The 22247-nt window shown below is 38.7% G+C and overlaps 1 long non-coding RNA gene across 1 annotated transcript; it reads left to right on the top strand.

Annotated features, from left to right (window-relative positions):
• Positions 1-11653: 11653 nt before the first annotated feature.
• Positions 11654-19306, top strand: LOC309636387. The gene is made up of 2 exons (XR_014250008.1): positions 11654-11718; positions 16689-19306. It is a non-coding gene; the product is annotated as an uncharacterized lncRNA (long non-coding RNA).
• The last annotated feature ends 2941 nt before the right edge of the window (positions 19307-22247 follow it).

The raw sequence follows: 22247 nt of genomic DNA, 5'->3' as shown, positions 1-22247 counted from the left end.
GAGGAATATTGCTTTGCCAGCTTATACACTAAATTAGTCATCATGTGTGTGTGCAGAGTGGATGAATAACAGATATTTGAAGAAGTGATTACCAGTTAACCTACCAAAGATATGTGTTATGTCTACTTTAAACCAAGGTTAAATTTTAGTGGTTTATTTGTGTAGACCTTGGTGCTTACCAAAAAAAGGTCATATATTTTTGAGAGACAGAGTAATGAACTGCCAATGCAAGTGGTTGAAAACGAACATTTGTTAAAATCCTAGTTCCTCCACTCTACCCATGTGTGTTTTTAGACATGTTACATAACTTCCTTGAGCCTTAGCTTCTTCAGTTAGAAAGAGAGAAAACAAGTCCCTCTTTCACACATTTGCTGTAAGGATCGGAAGTAGCATGACAAATACTCAGCATGGAGCAACCACCAATGAACGGTAGTTTATTCATTTCATAAATGTCTACTGTGTGCCTTTCAAGTTCCAGATAGTTCTTGAAAATACAGGAATGAATGAAATATGGGTCTTGCTCTCCATGCATGTACAGTCTAAAGGCAAGACCCCTACAGAGAGAGAGAGAGAGACACTAAGATAAGGGCAAACAGGATGTTGTTTATCACTATTGCTATTATAGAGTTTGGCCCCTCTTTGGACCAGGCTTCTTTCTTCACCACGAGCTCACTTAAACAAATTAGTCCATTTAATCCTGAAACCATGTGCGGAGGACCATGAATTAATGGGCTAGATAGTGTGACTTGCTGTAATAGGAACATGATTAGAACAACACTGTAGTATCAGATGTCACACTGGCATTATTTTTATATTTGAAGGTCCCTCAACTAATAGTCCTATCACATCTCTCTTCTCCTTCCCTGCATAACGAACATTGTTTTGATTGAAGTGAAATGGATGGGATTTCTTATATTTATCAGAATTCTGTTCTACTATAGAGCTTGTTTTGAAAATAAGGATTTGTTTCAATGCAATTGATACATCAGAGGACAAATGTGAAGTCTGCATTTACTTGTGCATGAGTCCATCTACAGAAAACACTAGGTGAACACAGAAAACCGCACCCAACTGAACCCAGCCAAATAGGAATATACAAAACACACACATGCAAACCCTCAAACAATTACCAGCTCCCTCAGCCATTTTGTGTGTTACGAGCCTCACCCATCCTCATCTGCATCACAGAATTCCCTTAGATTCGGATAACACCCCTTCATGATCTACAACACTTCCATAAGCAAACTTTAGGTCTCTGTCAGTATAAAGTGGCATGTTGTGGGGTGGAGTCAAGATGGCGGACTAGGAGGACGCGGAATCCGCGTCTCCTCACAACTAGGGCCCCTACCAGGCACCGGTGGGGGACCACGGGCACCTAAGGGCACGGGAGGAACCACCAGCAACCGGGTAGGATGTGGGGCTTGGGGGGAGTGAAGGGGGAGGAGAAGTGGAGGCGGGAAGGGACTGGGGCCCCTGAGGGGCGGCTGGGGGAGGGGAAGGGATCCCACACCCGAAGGGGGAAATTGGGGAACCATTGGGAGGGCAGAGGATCAAAAGGGAGCGTGGCCAGCTTTACCCTGCCCGCTTGGGCCCCCAGGAACCTTCTGAGATCCTGGGCCTGATCCTCTGCCCACCTAGGCCCGCTCCAGCCGTGCGGGTCCTGAGGGAGGGGGAGAGAGGGAAGGGGGAGCAAATGTAAAGGCCGGACTTCTGGGACCAGCACCCCTGAGGGGCGGCTGGGGGAGGGGAGGAGTTCCTACACCCAGCGGAACCCACCCACGGTTAGGGGTCCAGTGGCGATGGGGGAGACCCTGGGGGAGACGGTGGGGGAGGGGCAGAGGACTGGAAGGGAACCGGGCCAGTCCTTTCCCTGTCCACTCAGGCACTGGGGAGCCGGCTGGGCTCCCGGGCCTAATCCTCTGCCTTTGGAACCTCCCTCCTGCCACACAGATCCCAAGCCCCGCCCCTACACCCCCACCCAGGGCCCCACCTCTAGCCTCGGACACCCCCTCCAACGAGCTGGGCCTAAACCCCACCCACACACCCTCACTCAGGGCCCTACCTCCAAACTCCGGAACTCCACACTCCACAGGCCCTCCTTTCCACCTGCTGCCTCTCCCCTTCCCTGCAGATCCTAAGCAGAGGCCCCGCCCCACGCTCAAACGTCACCCCCCACCCACCTAGGTCCCGCCCCACCCAAACCCCGCCTGTAAGTTCCATCCCCTGCCTAAACTCCGCCTCCATAGCCAAGGCTTTTATTTATTTATTTATTTATTTATTTATTTATTTATTTATTTATTTATTTTCTTTTTTCCTGTTTTAGACTGGGGTTCTGTTTTACCTTGTTGATTCATTGTTGTTGATTCTTTTATATTTTTATTTTTCCTAATAAGTCTTTTATTTTTCTCATTTTATTTTATTCTTTACACTTTGTTAGTGATCTCTCCTTTTGGCTTGTTCTCCCCCTCCTTTTTTTGGGGGGGGTTCTAAATGATTTCAAATGTATTTTGAGTCTTTTACATAAAGAAAATACAAGAAAAAGAAACATGGCAGATCCATAAAATACATGGAGGATGAAACTGTCCATAATTTTTAAAATTTTACAGTCCATAAAAGTCATCATAAAAGTCTCAAAAACATGAACCTCAATTATAATAAATATATGGCCTACTAGAAACGAAATTACTGTTACTAAAACTACTGATAAACTGCAAATGTATTTTAAACATCTTATTATCCATTTTAATGGCAAACATACTGAGTAAGTTTTAACTTGATGTCCTCTACGGATTGCAGATAATTCGAATAAATACTTTCAAATTTGAAAAGTAGCTTTTGGTAGGAATTTGAACAATCCTCCAGATTGGCCATGATTGCAGCCCAGCCTTGGTGCTGAAGACGTTCATCATGGACCAGACCTTCACAGAAAGAGCCAAGTTTCTTGGCAACTTCGTACATTTCCACTGCAAGTTGTGTCCTTGAAGCAACAGTGTGAAAAACTGCAGGCATCATAAGGGACTCTTCAACTTTTCTTTCCATGTCATTTTCTGTTGAAAAGGTAGTTTTAGGAATAGCAGGTAGACGTTCAGATAAGACCATTTCCTTGTTAAAAAGAAAAAGTGGATTTGTGTCCGTCCCGGCGCTGTAGGTGCACACTCTCCGGTCTGCAGCCGTGCACTCTCCCCCGTTGACCACCAGCACCTGGTGCTGAATAGCGATCTTGCGCTTGCTGTGGATGGCACGCTTCAGGTCAGCCACAGTTTGCACTGTAAGTTCAGTGTCAAATGTCAGGGTGGTTCCAGTGTTCACCAGAAATACATACAACTTATGATGATTTCTCTGGATTCTGTGAGCTTATACCGCACTCTGATACGATTACGCCAGGCACTTTGAAAAGGATTACCACTTCTCTTAAAAAGCAGATTAAAAGTGTCTTATGTTTGCTTTGCTTGATACTGGCAACTGAATGGCGTTACTGGTTAACTCAGTGAACGGGCAGCGCCTCCTCCTCCGCCGGCGGCAGCAGCAGGGCCCGCGGCTCCCGGCACCATCTTCCGCCGCCGCCTTGTCCTCGGCGGCTGCTACCAACCGTCCATCGGCGCCGCCAACCGACACAAGCGCCGCGGCCGGGGCCGCCGCCTTGGGAGGCGGGGACGGGCAGGCCCCTTGGTTCTGGGTCGGGGGCCGGGGGAGGGCGGGCCGCGGCCGGTCAGAGCCGAGGGGCCGGGCGATGGGGAGCCGAGGCAGCGCCGGGCTCGTCAGGGCTGCGGACACGCCCTCCTTTTCTTTTTCTTTTTTTTTTTTTTCTGTTGTAGTTTTATTTTACCTTGTTGCAGTTGTTTCAATTATACTTTTATTTTTCCTAATATATTTTTTATTCTTCTTATTTTATTTTGTTTTTTATTCTTTGATATTGTACTCCCTTTTTTCTTTCTTTCTTCCTTTTTTTTTTTTTTTTTAACCGTGCCGCAAAGCTTGCGGGATCTTGGTTCCCAGGCCAGAGGTTGGGCCCGAGCTTCTGTGGTGGGAGCTCCAAGTCCAAACCGCTGGACTGACAGAGAAACTCAGACCCCAGGGAATATCAGTTGGAGTGAGGCCTCCCGGAGGTCCTCAGCACCAAGACCCAGACCTATCCAACCGCCTGCAAACTCCACTGCCAGACGTCTCAGGCAAAACAACCAGTAAGACAAGAATACAGCGCCACCCATCCAAAAAAAAAAAAAAAAATGAAACGACAAAAGAATTTGTTACAGATGAAGGAGCAAGGTAAAAACCTACAAGACTAAATAAATGAAGATGAAATAGGCAACCTACCTGAAAAAGAATTCAGAGTAATGATAGTAAAGATGATACAAAATCTCGGAAACAGAATGGAGAAAATACAAGAAACAGTTAGCAAGGATCTAGAAGAACTAAAGAGCAAACAAACAGTGACTTACTATTACCAAATCATATGTCATTCATCTTTTGGAGAGTCAAAGTCCTCTTTCAAGCAGTTCACAATCTAATGTAGGAAATGGAAGATAATAAATTACATTAGAGTAAAAGAGTAATATGAAAGAGTAGGTACAGGGATATTGAAGAAGAGCATGTGGCTTTATCTTTGATGGGAATTTTGCATTAAAGGCTTACCAGAGAAGTTAACAATTAAGCTCCACATTGAAGCTTAAGAAGCACTAGTTGGCGAGAACTGTACTGATCAAATGAGCAGTTATGCAAAGATTTTGAGTTATAAAGAACATTGGGGAAATGTAAACAGGTAGGTAAACCTAGAGCATGGAACTTTTGTGGGGAAGTAGCAAGGGATGTAAGACAAAATTTGCATTCATATCTAAGGAACGTTGGTCTGTTCTATAGGCAATAAGATATAACTTCAAAACTGTTAAAGGGATGAATGCCATGACTGAATTTGACATTTGAATGAGAGTATATTGACAGACTATAGAAGAACAGTTGGTGGATCGCTCATGTTAATGACCCTTCTGGGATGCTGGTTAGGAAGGAAGGAAAGAGCTTTCAAAAAATAATAAGAATAGGTAAACTTCTCACTCCATTCAGCAGTCAATGACTGCATTATTTCTTTGTCTGGTTTTCTACCATCCTCTCCTATCGACTATCAAGCAACTATTTTTGTAGTTAACTAATTCATACCCAATTTTGGACAGAAGGGATAAAGTACATTTTAATAATTCAAGTTTAAGGTAGTGTAATGTGGCAGTAATCCAAGTGTGAGGTAATGGGGAGCCTGAACTAAGTTAATAATGAAAGAAAGGAAAGGGGTAACAGGTGCTGGACACATATTGGAGATACTACGGACAAGATTTGGCTGTTCGTTGGATATGAAAGACAAAGGAGAAGGAGTCACTGATTTATGGAAGGCTGTTTTGACTGGGCTCCGAGATAACATGAGGTATAGGGAAGTCAGAAGGAGGAGGAGCTGCTTTAAGTGTCTAGTCTGTGACTTTGATTTTGTACGTAATGTAGCAATGTGTCAGCAGACTAGGAGATTACACATCAAGTTTTGAATGAGTAGCCCTGATGTTCCATGAGTCTCTGATGAGTAGTTATCAAAGACATAATTAAATGTAAGTATTATAATTCATTTGAGAAGCAATTCCAGGGAATGAGAGTAGGGAAGTAGAAAAGTAAGACAGGGAGTGGAAGAAGTTAATAGAGTAATAAAGTCATCAATGTAGGTATCTGTAGCTTAGTCCTGCTTGGAATCCCAGGTGATTTGGAAATGGCATAGCACACATGCCTCAGATTTATCCCACCCCAAAGGTGAAGGACCTGGGGTATTTATCTACTAAGACCCCTTAATCATTGTTTGAGGGATGTTCCCAAGGATGCTAATTCCCTAGAACTCCTAGCCTGCCTTTCACATGAACAGAATAGACACAGATGATGAGAAAAACCCTTTAGGCAAAGACACACAGATGCTAACAGCAAAATTCAGGAAGGCATGTACTAAAATGGCAAAGGCAGGGCACTGCTACAGCAATCTTTAGAGGTTATGTGTTCTAAGAATGCCAAATTCAAATATTATAACATTATTTGCAAACACGATTAATACTTAAGTGAAATTATTTGTCTTTGAAGACATGATAAGGGCACATTTTCATGCTAACACACTGACATCAGCTCTGTTGCTGGCATGCAGGCATGATAATAGTCACTGGAAATAGAATAAGAAAAACAACATGCTACGAGACAGAGAAACCAGAGGAACAATTATATATGGTTAGAGAAGAAGGTCAGTGTTTTCATCATGTACCTTGTAACTTAGAGTGTGCATTCTGAATGTGTTTATGTGTATGAATGGTATATGTTTATGATGTTCAAGTTACTGCTAAAGTAATTGTACCTGATGGTTTCCACCTGTATCAGAAATTTCCTTTTTTTCTTCACTGGTAAACCCTCCTAAAGACATACTTTTCTCAGACATTCAGCTGGACTATGTACTACTTATTAAAACTCTGTTATGATTCTTTTCCATATCCTTATTAAATGACTGTATTTCACCTTCTGTCCAAATGTATGTATAACCATTATTACAAATCAGCTGGTTTCTTTACTGATGATAAAGGATTCTCCCAAAATAAGTTTATCATCTAAATGATTTATCTAGGGCTTTTCACTTGTGCCATGAAGCAAAGCGTTGAAAGAAATACAAATTGAAATAAGATAAAGAAATTTGTGCTCGTCCTGCTTGAATAACAAACTCTAGTAATAATATAATACAAAATTTCAAAAGAAATAGCCTCAAAACTGGACAACTGGATAAGATAGTTAAGAAAATAAACGGTGTGATAAAATATTAGCCATCACAGTACTACTTACAGAGATATTCTCTCCGTGCATTAATAGCGGCAGGTGTATTTGAGTGATAAGTGTTTAGATATCTAGAACAAAAAATCTATTTTTCTCAAGAACAATACATTTTATTTTTTCTATTAAAGTGATCATTAAATGTATAGTTAAATTGTAATATCAACTTCAGAAATTGAAAGTTTTTTTACATACACGTCTACACAAATCAAAAATTATCAGATAGAATGTCTGAAAGTTCAAGAAGTATGATCACTGATACTCTGAAGATCAGAAACATTTTACTAACATAGAACATGAGTCAGAGTAATGGATCCTTGACCTTGACCTTGAGAATGAGAAATGAGTTCTAAAAATCACCTACATAGAGTAACATCTCAATCACCACTCAACAACTCTAATGAATTTTACCTTTCTCTGGGCAGAAAAGAAATATGTCTTACATACTGAACCATGCTAATTCCAGTTGGAGAATAAGTTGATGACATGTTAGGTCATTTTGCTTTCCAAATACTCAAAGTAGGCTTAGGTTCTGTGGTTTGACATTTTGCACCAAAAGATTGGGGAGCACCTCTTGTCTATGCAGCGTGCACCTATTCCTATGCCCAGAGATGGCCAGAAGCAGGAAGATAGAGTAAGAAATTAGTAAGAAGTCTGTTTTCCCTGAATTCCCAATTCTGTGCCTCTTCCACTCCATTTTGTATTATCGTATAATTTTTCCCAGTATAAACATAATATGTGCTGATTGTATAAAAATTTTCAAGTACAAAAATATATCATGAAAAAGCAATCAAAATTAACCATAAGCCAGACATCCCCACAATCACTGTTAATATTTTAGGATATACCTTCACATTGTATTTTTCCTGCACAATTATGTGATTAGAAATATATCTTAGTGCACCTAACTATTGCTTTTATTGGATTACTTCCACAGGATAAAGTCTCAGAAAAATGATTATCCGTTGAAAGGGTATGAATAAGGAGTGACATTTTAGTGGTAGATTTTGGCTATTGGCAAATACGTGGCTGCCTCCTTCACCAAAGCAAATGATCCAGTCCTATTTATACGAATAATACTCTAAAGCTCCATTTCATGAACCCATCCTACTGCCCATTTTATTTTACTCTTTTTATGAGTAATTTAATAATTTTTTTTATCATGAATTTTATACTCAAGTATTTAGATTTTCTTGTTTGTCTGATTGTTGCATGGGAGTTACAACTCAGGAGCTTAAAGTTTGGCTGAAAGAACAAATTTCAATTAGCACAGATTAGAATTTATTGACCTTGGTTTTTCATGACAGACAAATCAGTCAGTTAATGACTAAAATGTGCTTTTGACATATAGAGAAATCTTCCTAGAGTATAGACATAAATACACCAACAATGACTTACGATTATCTTCAAAGCTAAGTCCAATCCTTTTTATCCTGGCCTTCATGGTCCTACTCAATGTGGTCCTTATTTCCATTTCTAAATTTGTCCTTAGGATTTTTCATCATGTTATAATATATGACATTTTTGAGGGAATATGGGCTTTATAATTAGCTTTGATTTCAACTTCTCACCAGAATACATGTTTTCTCTGTCATCTTGTCAATTATTTATTTTTGTCAAAACTCTAATAATACCCACTTCACTGAGTTCTTGTAATGATTAAATAAAATCAGGTATTTCATGTGAAATGTACAGCAAGGTGACTAGCACTAAAGAACACACTCAAGAATGTTATGTTCCTTCTCTTTTCTTTGGTAAGACTTATACTCCAGCCAAACTGAAATTATATTGCTTCTGTGCTCTTCTACCCACCTTCCTCCCCCACAGAATTTGCTCATGTAGTTCTCTCTGCTTTGGGGGATACTGTACCTATTTTCACAGTTGAGAACTTCCTGTCTTAGAGATCCAAAGCAAAACATCTTCATGAGGTATTTGCTCACCTTGCCCCTATAAAAAAATAAATACATAAATAAATATATATATATATATATATATATAATTTTTCTGAAATTCCATCACAGTGCTTTATCTGTACTTCAGTTGTGGTCATTATTACTTCTTTCCTCCTATTATAATTATGCATATACATAGAAAGACAAGCTATAAATTATTTAAAAGCATGAGTTTTAGAGTATGAGGGGTATGGCCTTTATTCCATTCTATTACTAACTTCTTGTGTGTATGTGAAGTGAGTTTTCAACCTCACTGTGCCTCAGTTACCTCTTCTTTAAAATAGTACCCATTTGTGAGGTTTGTGTGAGTATAGAGCTTGACACAATGGATCTAAATAGTGATGATGATGGTTATGAGCTTTGTGAGGGCAAGTCCAATTTTATGAGACTTGGGAACCTCTGCAGAAGTGAATAACATGTATGTATTGAACACAGTAATAGGAACCAAGTGGCATGATGTTGTGTCCTGCTGCCATATGCTCCAGTGTGTTCTCTCTGATACTTGTAACATCATGGGCTATCTTACTGTTTATCTCTTAGTGCCTTTGACATGTCTTCCTTTGCCAAGATGTTGGGAGTTGTTACAAATGCCCTGTAGCTGTTTGAAAAAATAATTATCATAGTGTTATCATACCATGCATGTATGTTTACTTGAAAACTTAATACCCATTGCCTTAAAATGTAACATGCTACATCACTCTCATTTAATTTGCACAAGTAAATGCATCTATTGACATTTTTGTTCTTGATAATCCCCAGTTCTTACTTGCCTTAAAACTAGCAGATACAAACCTATAGCCAGGGATAGATAGATCTTAAAATGTTATGTAAGTGACGTCCCTGGCAAGTATTAAGAAGAGGAAAATGTGCACGTTCCACTTCCATTGTGAAGTGTAAGAAAGAGAAGAGAGACAAATACAGAACAAGGTGGTGTGGCACCAGGATTCAGACTTTCTTTTTCTCTGACAGGAACCTAAATTGGAGGGTAGTATAAATATCTGTAATGGTATGGAGAGTCTGAGAATATTTGTGCTATTGGTGTACATACACAAGCATCAACTGAGGATTCTAGGGGCCTCTAGGAAAATCCATGCTTTAATTTTGTGCCTACATATATGATACAAAGATGAAAAGGGGGTAGGCATATAGATGGACCAGGAAGTGGTCCAAGAATTCTGTGATCTGTGAATGGTATGCAATGGATTTAGAACTTTCTGCATGCCCTGCTGAAGTGACATGGAGATTTTGGAAGGTGCGTTGAGCTGCAAATGCCTAAGAGGTCATAGTATGCCTAATTTTAAAATTCCCTTCTATTCAGTAATTACTAGGGAAATAATACTTACCTTAAGTAAAATATTTAGTAACCAAAGCATCTGTATATATTGTTCTTGCTTTAGTTCTGTTCAGTGTTTCTCAAACTTAAGTGTGCTTAAGAATTATTATATAGGTTTATAAAATGAGAACTACAAACAGAAATATAAAGGTGCTTTCAAGGTGAGGTTGGCCGGTATATGGTTTGTTTATTTTATAGTGATTACCGGGAGTATGTCCATTTAGCATTCTGCTGATGAACAATTTAAAGCAGTAGCTTGAAACCACAATTCCCTTGTGGTTTGATGATTTTCTTTAGTGTTACATTTGGGTTCCTTTCTCTTTGCTTTTTTGTGTATTGTAGGTTTTTGGTTTATGATTACCATTTTATATGTATATGCGTGTGGGTATATATGTATATATATATAAATATAAAAGATATATATATATCTATATATAGAGAGAGATATATATATCTTTTAAACTGATAGTCATTTAAGTTCGAACACATTCTAAATGCTGTACATTTTTACTCCTCCCCCATGTTTTTTGTTTTTGACATATGTAACATATTTTTGTGTATCCCTTAACTACTGTCTAGAGCCAGAGCCCAACATGGGCCAGGGTTTCTCCTGGGATGTGCTGAGGGCCTTTATCTTGGTGAGAGTGCTGGAGCCAGAGGGGCTAGAGCTGGAGCCTAGCTCTAGCTAGGTGTATTGTGGCTTCTCCTGGGGCATGCTGAGGGTTGCTGCCTTGGCAGAGGGCTTAGAGCTGGAGCTGGGTTTGGGCTGGTGAGTATGCTGGGGCAGCCTTGGCAAGCCAGCTTGAGTTTCAGGCGCTTTTCTGTCTGCTGCTTCTGTGCCGGCATTCAGAGCAAGTAAGTTCATACTCACCTTTAAGAGGGGAGTCTTGGTTTCTTATAGCCCTCTGACTCTCCTGGTCATAGGCTCCACTGGTTTTCAAAACCAGTTAAGTAGCTTATTTTACAGGTGCCAGTCCCCAGGGCTGGGGTGCTCAAACTGGGGCTCAAATCCCTCACTCTTCAGGGAGGATCTCCTGGTTTTTGATATGCCCTTCCTCTTTTGGGTTGCCCACTGGGCGTGTGGGTTCTGATTGCTTTCTCCCCCACCTACTCATCTCAGTGTGGCTTTCTCTTTCTATCCTTAATTGTAGAACTGTTCTGCTAGTCTTCAGGACATTCTCAGGAAGAATTGTTCTATATGTAGCTGTAGTTTTGGTGTGTCTGTGGGCGGAGGTGAGTTCAGGGTCTTCCTACTCTGCCATCTTGATCCCACCTCCTTGAAAATGCCTTTTAATATATCTCTGGGTTTTGTTCTTACAGATGCTATTGTTTGGAAATAATCCAGTCTGAGAAAACAGAGCATAACGGACCCTTTGAACCAAATTCCTCTCTCTTTCTACCCTCACCCATGCTCTCATCTTCTGTGTTCCTCATGGGATTGTTTCTCCTCCTGCTCTCAAACTACAGAGCTGACACTGTCTATATGCCTCTGTTTCTTTCAGCTTGGAAATTCTCTTGTGATAAGTGCAGTCCAATGCTAAGTGGACAGAGGGATGGTAGAAAAAACACTTAAACACAGTGCTGCCACTGCTCTTCATTGCCTAAGTATGTTTGTTTGGTTTTTCTTTAATAAGGAAAAGAAAATGAATGTGTTTAATATTCTCTGTAATAGAGTGGTGGTGGGTAGCAAGATTCTTTTTTTCTCTTGTAGTGGTAACTGATCCTATGTGCACTGATTTATACATAAGAATGTTCTTGATACCTAAGGAAAACCAACTGTCATTACATGAATGGGTTTATTAAAACCTTACTGCCTTGGGCAAGTTAGCACTTTCTTTTTAAGTCCCTGAATGTAAACATCTCTAAAATAAGAAATGAGAAAATGTCTGCATGAGATGCCAAGGCTGCTCCTGACCCTAGATTAATTGACCCTCCCTTTAATGCTTTGAGGGGGTGACTAATAAGCAACATGTTTAAGTCATTGAAATTCAAAACATTACTCTTTTACCATCTAAAAAGGAGAAAAAAATTAATATGCTGTTAGGGTAGAGTCCTTCCAGTCACTGACACAAGTTGGATTCCTCCTTAAACCTGAGATTAGTTTTACTGTGAGATTTGAAGGTTTTACTGGGTTGGGGATTAGGAGACGAGAAGGGGTCAGTCATTCTTACAGTTTTTGTGTTAAGTGACAGAAAATCATCCCATAGGTAAGAAGCTGTAGATGCTTCTATTATATTTCACTGCAGTGGGTAATTATCATTGATGAATGATAACAAGGGCACTGATTTGGCAAGCACTCCTATTTCCAAAACCAATAGAACCTTAATAATTTAAAAAGATGTGTATAATTTACATATGAACAAAGGAAACAAGATTTTACTGTGAAAAATGTTTTAAGCTTCCAAGTCACATAAATGTGGGTTTGCTCTGAGTCCTTGAGACCAGGAACTGGAAGCTGGAACGCTTGTAAAGGTCATCTAGAATCCCTAATTATTATTCATGAATCTTCTCTAGGACTACTCCAATTAATGATCATTTAAAGTATATTTGGGCATCTCTAGAGGTGTAGGGAGCCACAAGAAAGGTAGCTCATTCCATATTGGGTAACTCAAAATTATGTTGGTCCAAATATTTACAAGGAGTTGGGTATCCCCTTTTCTGCCTTGCTGATATCTATGAGCATTATTTAAGTTTGCTTTATAAGGGATGTGTATTAGTAGTGAGTATGGCTGTCAATATCAGAAGTAACCAGTGAGTGTCACTGTTCTAACACAGACAGATATTTATGGGTTTGTTGTCATGTAATGATCAACATCCTTGCAGAAGCCATTAAAAAGTTGTAATTATGCAGAACACAAGTAGTTGGCTGGATGAATCAAGGGTTCTCTTATTCCACCCACATCAGCTACTGTAGAAATTTTGGACATTTACTGGTACCTTTTTCTTCTTCACTAGTCTACTTCAGTTTTGCAAGAAGATAATTTATTTGCTTTCCCTTCAAAATAAAAAACTAGTCGTTCTCCCTAAAATGCTGTTTGTACAACTCAGTTGTTTTATGGTCTGTAAACAACTTTCTCATGACTACTGGTAAATCTTATTTCTGACATTTATCCAATGGGTTATTGATATAAAGGGAACAATAAAATTCTGAGCATACATTTATACCAGGTTGCCCGCTAGTCATTCCCTGTATTTTATTTCTTTTAACTCCACAGTGATGCAATGAGGGAGTCATTGTTCATGCCATTGTATAGATTAGAGAAAAGAGCCCGAGAGGTGTTAAATAACTTGACTCAGGGTGACATAGTCAATAAGTAACACATCTGACATTAGAAGCCAAGACTGACTCCATAGCCCCATTCTTTCCGCTATACCCTTTTGCCCTCAGACTCTACATACAAAAATGGGAAGCTTAGAAACTAGTATCGCAATCCTTGAATATGTTGGGATTTTGATGGACTCCATAGATTACACCTCTTTCTTCCCTGCCTGAGTTTTAAACCAGTTGATAGATAGAGCACTAGAGACTGACAGATGGCTATCAAAAGGTCAGCTGTATAACTGATGAAAGCTAGGAGAATGGGACTTTGATGTGAGCAAATGAGCTTGTCCAATTTCCTCTTCTTCTGAACTTGAGACCTTCCCACCAAGTAACTGACACAACTGGGAAACCTCAGGCAACCTCCATAGTGTCAGACCCCATATTATGTGGCAGAAGAGAGGGGAACAGACCAAAATAGAGGATAAAAAATTGCTGAACCAAGCATTCCTAGCTCCTTTTTCCCCAAACTTGCAAATCATATAAGCCAGATAAACTAGATTTTTTCCCCTGGGGAAGAGAGGCCAGGGGTGTATTCTATTGAAGTCCTCCACTTAGGACTTTTGTATATGCAAGTTTATAATTCATATATTATTAACAAATACAGAAAACAATGAAAAGGAGTACTTAGCCCCCCCTTTCCATGAATCCAGGATTTTTTTCTTTAAACAGTTCACATTTATTATTGACAACAATAAAAATAAATATTGTATTATATACTGTATATATATTGCATTGTATTACCAAGAGTGAGGTAATAGGTTTATAAAACATTTATAGAATTTGATATGCAAAATATGAAATTAGGAAAGGAAGTGAATTAAGACACTAGTAATGGAAGGGGAAACCAAAATTATTAGGGCTGAAAAAAGATGAAATGACAGCAGCATTTTTAAAAGAGTATAAGGTACTGAAAGTAGAGAGACATTACAAATGGCATGGTCAAATTATATATGCCCTGTAGTTCCACTGCAAGGATAATCCGGTGATGTATTAGTCATGAGTAAACTCTGTAAGCATTTGTGCCATGATGTGCTTTGAATTCTTAAAGATGAATTCACAAAGGAATGTGGAAAAACTGTCCCCTGAAACAGCTGTGTTTTTTTTTTCTTTTTTTAATAAATTTATTTAATTTATTTATTTATTTGGCTGTGTTGGGTCTTCGTTTCTGTGCGAGGGCTTTCTCTAGTTGCGGCGAGCGGGGGCCACTCTTCATCGCGGTGCGCGGGCCTCTCACTGTTGCGGCCTCTCTTGCTGCGGAGCACAGGCTCCAGACGCGCAGGCTCAGTAGCTGTGGCTCACGGGCCTAGTTGCTCCGCGGCATGTGGAATCTTCCCAGACCAGGGCTCGAACCCGTGTCGTCTGCATGGGCAGGCAGATTCTCAACCACTGCGCCACCAAGGAAGCCCAACAGATGTGTTTTTATATCTGTAATGCCAAGCAAGATTATTTCAGGCCTTGTTGTCATATATTAATTATAAAAAATTTGAGGTTTTACTGAGTGAAGTGGAAGTTCATTGAATGAAGGATTTTAAGCAACGGGATCATATTAGCTGGAATTCATTTTAAACTCATCTGCCTCATGTCGACTCACTCTCAATCCCAAACCTACCCCCATGCTCAGCAACTGTGATAGTAGAGAGACCAATTAGGAGACTTGCAGCAGTGGAGATGGTGAGAAGTCATAGTTAGACTCTGGATATATTTTGAAAGTGGATCGAATGTGGGTTATGAGACAAAGGAGTCAAGATTTTGGTCTCCAAGGTTTTCCCCATCAACTGATATGGGAAAAGTATGAGTGAATTTGGTCTGGGAGCAAATGTCAGGAGGCTCATTTGGAAATGTTGTGTTTGGACATGATTCGTTCAGATCAAGTGGAAATGTAAAGAACACAGATATGTGGTATAAATGCCTGGAGTTAGAGATATCTGGACGGGAGATGTGCTTTTAGGAGATATCAGTATTTAGATAATGTTTAAAACCATGAGACATTATGAGATCATCAAGGGTAGGGAATAAAGATAAAAAAGAGAAGGATCCAAAGACTGACCTGTGGGCCTTTCCAAAGTTGATAGGTCAGGAGATGAGAGTAGTGCACAAAGGAGACTGAGAAGGAGCATCTAGTGAGGTTGGGGAAGAGCCATGGAAGAGTTGTGTCCTGGAGGCCAAGTGGGGAAAGTATATCAAGGAGGAAGGCACAAGCAATTGTGTCAAATGTCCCTAATATACCAAATAAGATGAAGACGAAGAATTGACCATTGACTTTGGCAATGAAGAGCCATTGGTGACTTTGGCAGTCTTCCTGGAGCTATGGTACAACAACAATGACAAAAACCTACTGTGGAAGGTTTAAGAAGAGGAGTTATAAATAATAGCTACTGACCCTACTTTTGTGGAATTTTGGAGCAAAAGGGAACAAAATAAATTGGGAAGAAACCACCAGGAAACCTGGAGTCAAAGAGGTTGCTTTTTTTTTTTTTTTTCTTTTTAATTTTTAGGGATTAAAACAGCCTACCTGTATGGTGATGGGGAGTTATCAACTAAGGATAGGGTGAGGTGAGGAGAGAGCATGGGAAAATTATTGGTCTGAAGTAGGCGAGAGCGATGGAAACTACTGCATAAGTAGAGGAGATGGATGGGCTTAGTTGGGAGTGCAGTTAGTTTATCTTGGGTATCAGGCAGGAAGTCAGAATACATGGGTACAGATGCCAGGGGGTGGGTGGGAGCTGTGGAAGTTTTCTTCAGATTGCTTCAATCTTCTCAGTGAAACAGGAAGCAAAATCATCAGCTGAGAGTGAGGATTGGGGAGGAGGTGTTGGAAGACAGAATTTGCAGTGAGGGAATAAAATATGAAATATCCTTCTAGGAGAGTGGCAAAATAAGATGACCAGGGAAATATATTTTGACTACTCGTCAGCATTAAGGACCCATTCGAGGTTATTGTTATAAATTTTAGGGAGATCAGCCTACATGTTGACACATTTTTTCCTCCAGTTGTGGTTTAACTGCCCAGGTATATTCATTGAGTTGGTGTGATGGGCACATGCACACAGGCAAACACACACACGACTCATATTTTAAAAAAATTGTTTTGTGTCTCCCCTGTTCTATTCAAAAGAATATTTTTAATAATATCCATGGTCATGTTACAGCTCTATCTGAGATGGTATTTTTAAAAATAATAATACAAAGCCTTGATACCATGTCTCTAAAACAGTTGCTAATATTTTTCTTCCTTTTGTCTTTTTCCCTCTAGACATTGAACCTGATTTTAAAACCAAACAAAAATACAAACAAAAAGGACTACACCCCAACTAACATAACCAAGTGTGTAAGAATTGAAAATTATTTTAGAGATCAATTCCATTCCCCTCATTACAGATGGGGAAACTGAAGCCCATGGGAGAGGGATTGGCCCATAATACACAAGCTTCCATATAATTCTACCCATAGAATTTCCCAATCAAACTACCTTATTTGTTTTCTTTAGAGCCATATCACAGATCAGATTCTGCCTTATGGTATGGCCAAGGGGTATTACTGGTTCGGATTTTGGCAGTCATGTTGGAACAAACTTCTAGGCGCTTTCATTATAGATCTTCTTCTGCAGAACAGGTGTGTAGAAAAAGGTCTGTGTTAATTCCCGGCAGATGCTCAACCTTTCTTCTCCTACATATGCAACAGCTCAGCTGAAGCAAAAGTAACCTATCCCTGCATAATATCCCTCACATTATTTTTAGGAAAATGGCATTACTGTTGCCTGGTTACCTCTTTATTTTCTTAATTGCCTCTTTATAATGTGAGTTTCATAAGCTATAGCAACCTCATGGAAAATCCAGAATTACAGATGATTACCATTGTCATTAACTGTCTCATTTCCACTTGGAATTAAAAGTCTAGATACCTGGATTCTTGTCCTGTTTCTACCATGGATTTGTAACCTTGGTTACGTAACTGAACTTTCTGGGCCACTAATTTTTTAACCTATTAAATGAATAAAATGGACTTGATCAGTGGTTACAATATTTTTAAAGTAGCAGCATCCAGGTTGTGTGAGAAATGAAAATGAAGTTTTTGTTTGTTTTCGTTTTTGTTTCTTAATTTAAATCAGAGCTAGGATGGCCCAGTTGACCGCTCTTTCAGCACCTTCCAACCTTCCCAGGTTTCCTTGAGACAGCTGCACAGAACCCAGGTTCTCCAAGGATCACAATTTAAAACTGCTAGAGGGTCTAATATCACTTCTGGTTCTATCATTTTATAAATATATGATGTTATGTTATGGGTGTGTGTGTGTGTGATGAAAATGTTCAGGCAAAAGATGCACCTATAGTTTGCAAAGACCCTTAAATACCTTAGGCCATAGACCATAAACTTTTATTTTTCCCCTCATTGATGTAGTTTCAAAGGAAAAGAAGTAGGCTCAAAGTGAGATTGATGGAGACCTTTGCCTTCTCATCCCGTTTTTAAGTTCCATAATATAGATAAACTTATATCAGTTAGAAGAAGATTCATGGTTAAGAGTGGTGGAGAGTGAGTAATGCCACAGATTGCAAAGTGGGGAGAAACTGGTGATTCAGCCCTGCTAAGCTCCAGGTACTGGGCAGAAGCTGTGAAGGCATCTGCCAAGATCCAGCCAGTCTGCCAGTTATCATGTGGTATCTGTCTCACATGATTCTTTACATGTAAACTGAATTTTACCCTGATCTTTGGAGAAGTGAGGAGAAAGGTTCCTTCATACAGAAGTGGTTAAGGCTTAAGAGTTCATTTTCAAAAACCAACAAAAGTCAGAATACCTCTGATTATTCTAATGAATAACCTAAGGGCCTTAAACAAATACTACTTGCAAAATTCTTTTTATGTTTATATCACTGTAGAAGCAGTACAGATAACAAATTACAAACGCTGGAATGTATATAGTTCAGAGAAGAAAATAAAAGTCTAAAATATTACTATTTGAAGATTAGCAATTTTAATATTCTGTAATATTTTACTTTCAGCTTTTGTGTAGACATATACATGCATTAATGAAATGATAATAATACCATGCAAAAAAAGCGTTACCACCAGCAATATATAAAAGTACTTTGTGGTAAGATTCTCACAAATATTAAATATTATCAGTTTTAGCTTTTATAATATGATACCCTATTCTTGTTTTTATTTCTTTGATTTCTGGTGAGAATTAATATTTTTAGTATTTACATAATTTTTAATATTTTAAATTTGCTTTTAGAATAGAGCAAGCTTTCTCCTTAGGCTTTTATAGTGACTTAAAGTGACCACTTTTAAAATAGTATGCTTAAGTACATGCAGCAGTGGCCAATGTAGGTTAACCTCTATATAATACTTTGGTGTTGAGGATTCATATGTTATATAACTAGTCACCAATGAGGAGCAATGATGCAGCATTACCTTTTTAATCCATTAAATTCATGTTAAATTATTGTGTTATTTGAAATTAATGTTCTCAAATTACAACCACATTATATATAATATGTAACATATTTATAATATATTTATTTATTTAATAACATGTAAATCCCCCCATGACCTCCCAAAGCCACTCACCACAGGTGACCACTATAACAACTTAACATATTATCCTTCCTTAGTCTTTCCAACTTATATAATACAGATACATTCATAAAATAGGGGGATTACAACTAAGGAGGTCATAACATAATAGTTTTTGAAATTTGCTTTGTTCCTTAAGAATATATAATAATATCTTTCCACATCAGTACATGTAGATCCACCTCATTCATTTTAATGGCTTCTTCATAGGATTGTAAAATTTTGAAAAGTTTTTTTAGGACTTGTTTTCAATTGTTCAGTGTTAGACATAATATGGTAATAAATATCACTGTGTGTCTATATTTTGGCTTTGTACATGTATTTCAGTAAGAGAGATTCCCAGAAGTGTAACTGCTGTGTTAAAGTTAATGTGTGTTTTAGTTTTTAGGTTACTGCCAAACTGACCTTAAGATGGGATTTGCCACTTTAAAGCTGTATCAACAGTGTATGTCAGCACCCATTTCTTTATACACTGTCAAACCTGGCTCTTATCAGTGTCTTTAGATATGTTGGCAATCTGATGGCTTTTTTTGTTTTTACATCTTTATTGGAGTATAATTGCTTTACAATGTTGTGTTAGTTTCTGCTGTATAACAAAGTAAATCAGCTATATGTATACGTATATTCCCAATCTGATGGCATTTTGTTTTAATTTGTGTTCTTTAATTGTTCCTAAGGTTTCACACTCTTTTTCAAGTACAATCTCCTTATATATGTTAAAGAATGACTGATCTACAATTGTGTCTTGATTTCCTCTTTCATTCAATTGTTAATGTTGGATTTTTGAAAACTTTTATAATTAACTTCTAATTTTGTTGGATTGCAGTCAGAGAATATGTTCAGAGATACACTTATTTGGTCTCTTGAAAGTGAAATCCTATAGCTGTCTCTTTCTGACAGCCTGGTGATGTGCCCTGGTTGTGCTGCTAGTTTGGGGAATTGCGGAGACCAGGAGTTGCTGTGGGAGGACTTGGTATACTATTCCAACCAAACAAACGACATCAACAAAATACCCACTTTTGCATGGTTGTTTCATGATTGCTTAAAAGGTTTACCTCTATTTTCTATATCTAGTGTTCATATTTCTATATAGTAATTGCACACAACACACACACGCACATGTGCACACACACACATACACACACTACCGCCTTTGAGCTAAACAACCAACCAGGTAGTCTCTCCCCATCTCCTAAAAGCTTTCCTGCCTTAGAAGCAGAACTTTTGCCATCCTATGTTTCCTAAAGCTTTGTACTAATTTTCCACATGATACATACCTACATTAATCTTTAAACCTCCCACAAATATACTTTTTAAGAAAATCTATTCACTTCAACCTAATGCTTAAACTTAATGCTTTACTTATAGCAAGTTATGTATTCCATACCTATATCCATATCCATGTTCCAACTACGTGAAAAGTTAAGTTGCAGGGCGTTTGATATGAGACATATTACCATCCCAGTTCAATAATTAGAAACTACTTAATTCTCGTTAAAGAGAGAAGGAACTTCAGATCATCCACCTCAATCCCATTTTACAGAGACAGAAATTAAGGAAAAGTGAACTTCCCAAGATTATCTGCTTAGTTGGGCATGACTTACTTTCATTCTGAACTGATTCATTAGTTTTTGTTTGTTTGTTTGTTTTTGTTTTTGGCCGCACCACACAGCTTGTGGGATTTCAGTTCCCCGACCAGGGATTGAACCCGGGCCCTCGGCAGTGAGAGTGTGAAGTCCTAACCACTGGACTTCCAGGGGATTCCCCATTAGTTCTTTGAAAATTGAAAACAAAATTCACACAAACCTTTGTAATCATGAAAAACAATCATAGGTTAAGTTGTGTTTCACCGTTGATGGTATACGATTTATTGTGGTTTAAAGAGCATCATTCAATGAATCAGTGAGTGGTTGCAAGCTTTTTAATTTAAACAAATTCTGACATTCGTTGTCCTTTCTTCTTCCATCTCTTTCAAGATTATATGTAGCTCCTTCAGTGATACTGGTGTCCAGATTTGTCAGCTTATTTAAGCAATAACCAGACCAGTGTAGGCTTTCCCACTGAGTCAAACAACAGACATCATTTGTGCCTCAGTCATAAATCCTGATAAAAGGGGTTTCAGAGCAAAAGCACATTTGATATCTAATATTTAACAAGTAGTCTGGGGAGACTTTTACTTAGAAATCAAAATTTAATGAGATATTTCAATTCACTATTACATTTCTGAAGATGAACTAGTCTGATGTAATTCTCTTCTTTCAAATTCCTTTACTGAAATTTCTATAATTGTTTTTCATGCAAGATTTGAAACATTTGTCCAGATATACATACTGACACAGAAACTAGCATTTTGAAATTGATATGCATATACATGGTGGACAACCTCCCAAATTAACATTTAAGATATAGAATTCTCCCAAGATAGAGCTGAAAATACCATAGTGGTTTTGTTTTTTGTTTGTTTTTGTTTTCAAATACTCCACTTGTGGCCCTTCATTTCATCATTGATTCCCTTCTGCCAACCAGATGTGAGTATTGGCTAGGAATCTGTCTTGGCCTCCTGTACTTTTTTCTTCCTATTTTTCTCTTCCAAGAGCTTTCTCCTTATATAGGTTCAGTTCTCACCTTTATGTGTGTACCATCTCAATCTATGTCCCCTGCTCCTACCCCTCTCTCAGCTCATGAACACATGTACTGAATTGTCTCACGTTTAACCCAAAGATAGTGTGTCTGAAGCTGAACCTGTCATACTGAACCTGCCTGACCTTCTTCCATGCATCCTAATGTCGACATTGGAAAACTTGGGTCTCCTGAGCTTGAAATATTAGCATGAACTATGATATCCTTCTATTTCCATCTCTTCCCTTTACCTACTCTCCAGCCAATTGTGATTTTCTGATGTTTCTTTTGTAACGTTACTTATGTGTTTTACTTTCTACTGCTACAACTTGATTGGAGCTTCAGCCTACCTTTAAGGATTCACAGATGATCTATGAGGATCTATACCATGACTTTTCCATAATCTTCTACACACAATTGCCAGATTAATCTTCCTAAAACTTACTTTTAATAATTAGGGCCTCTTCCTCAGTGTCCTTCAGATGTAGTTAATGATTTAGTGAAAAAGACAAGATGTTTCAGTTTTGTGTACCATCACATGATTGAATTGGACCACATGTTTCTCAGATTCCTTATAATTATGTCATTTTCTGCATTTGTTGGGCTGGAGTTCTGTAAACAT

The sequence above is a fragment of the Balaenoptera physalus genome (assembly GCF_965194825.1).
Source record: "Balaenoptera physalus genome assembly, chromosome: 10".
Lineage (NCBI taxonomy): Eukaryota > Metazoa > Chordata > Mammalia > Artiodactyla > Balaenopteridae > Balaenoptera > Balaenoptera physalus.
Note: the sequence above shows the minus strand (reverse complement) of the source record. Positions and strands in the feature narration are given on the sequence as shown.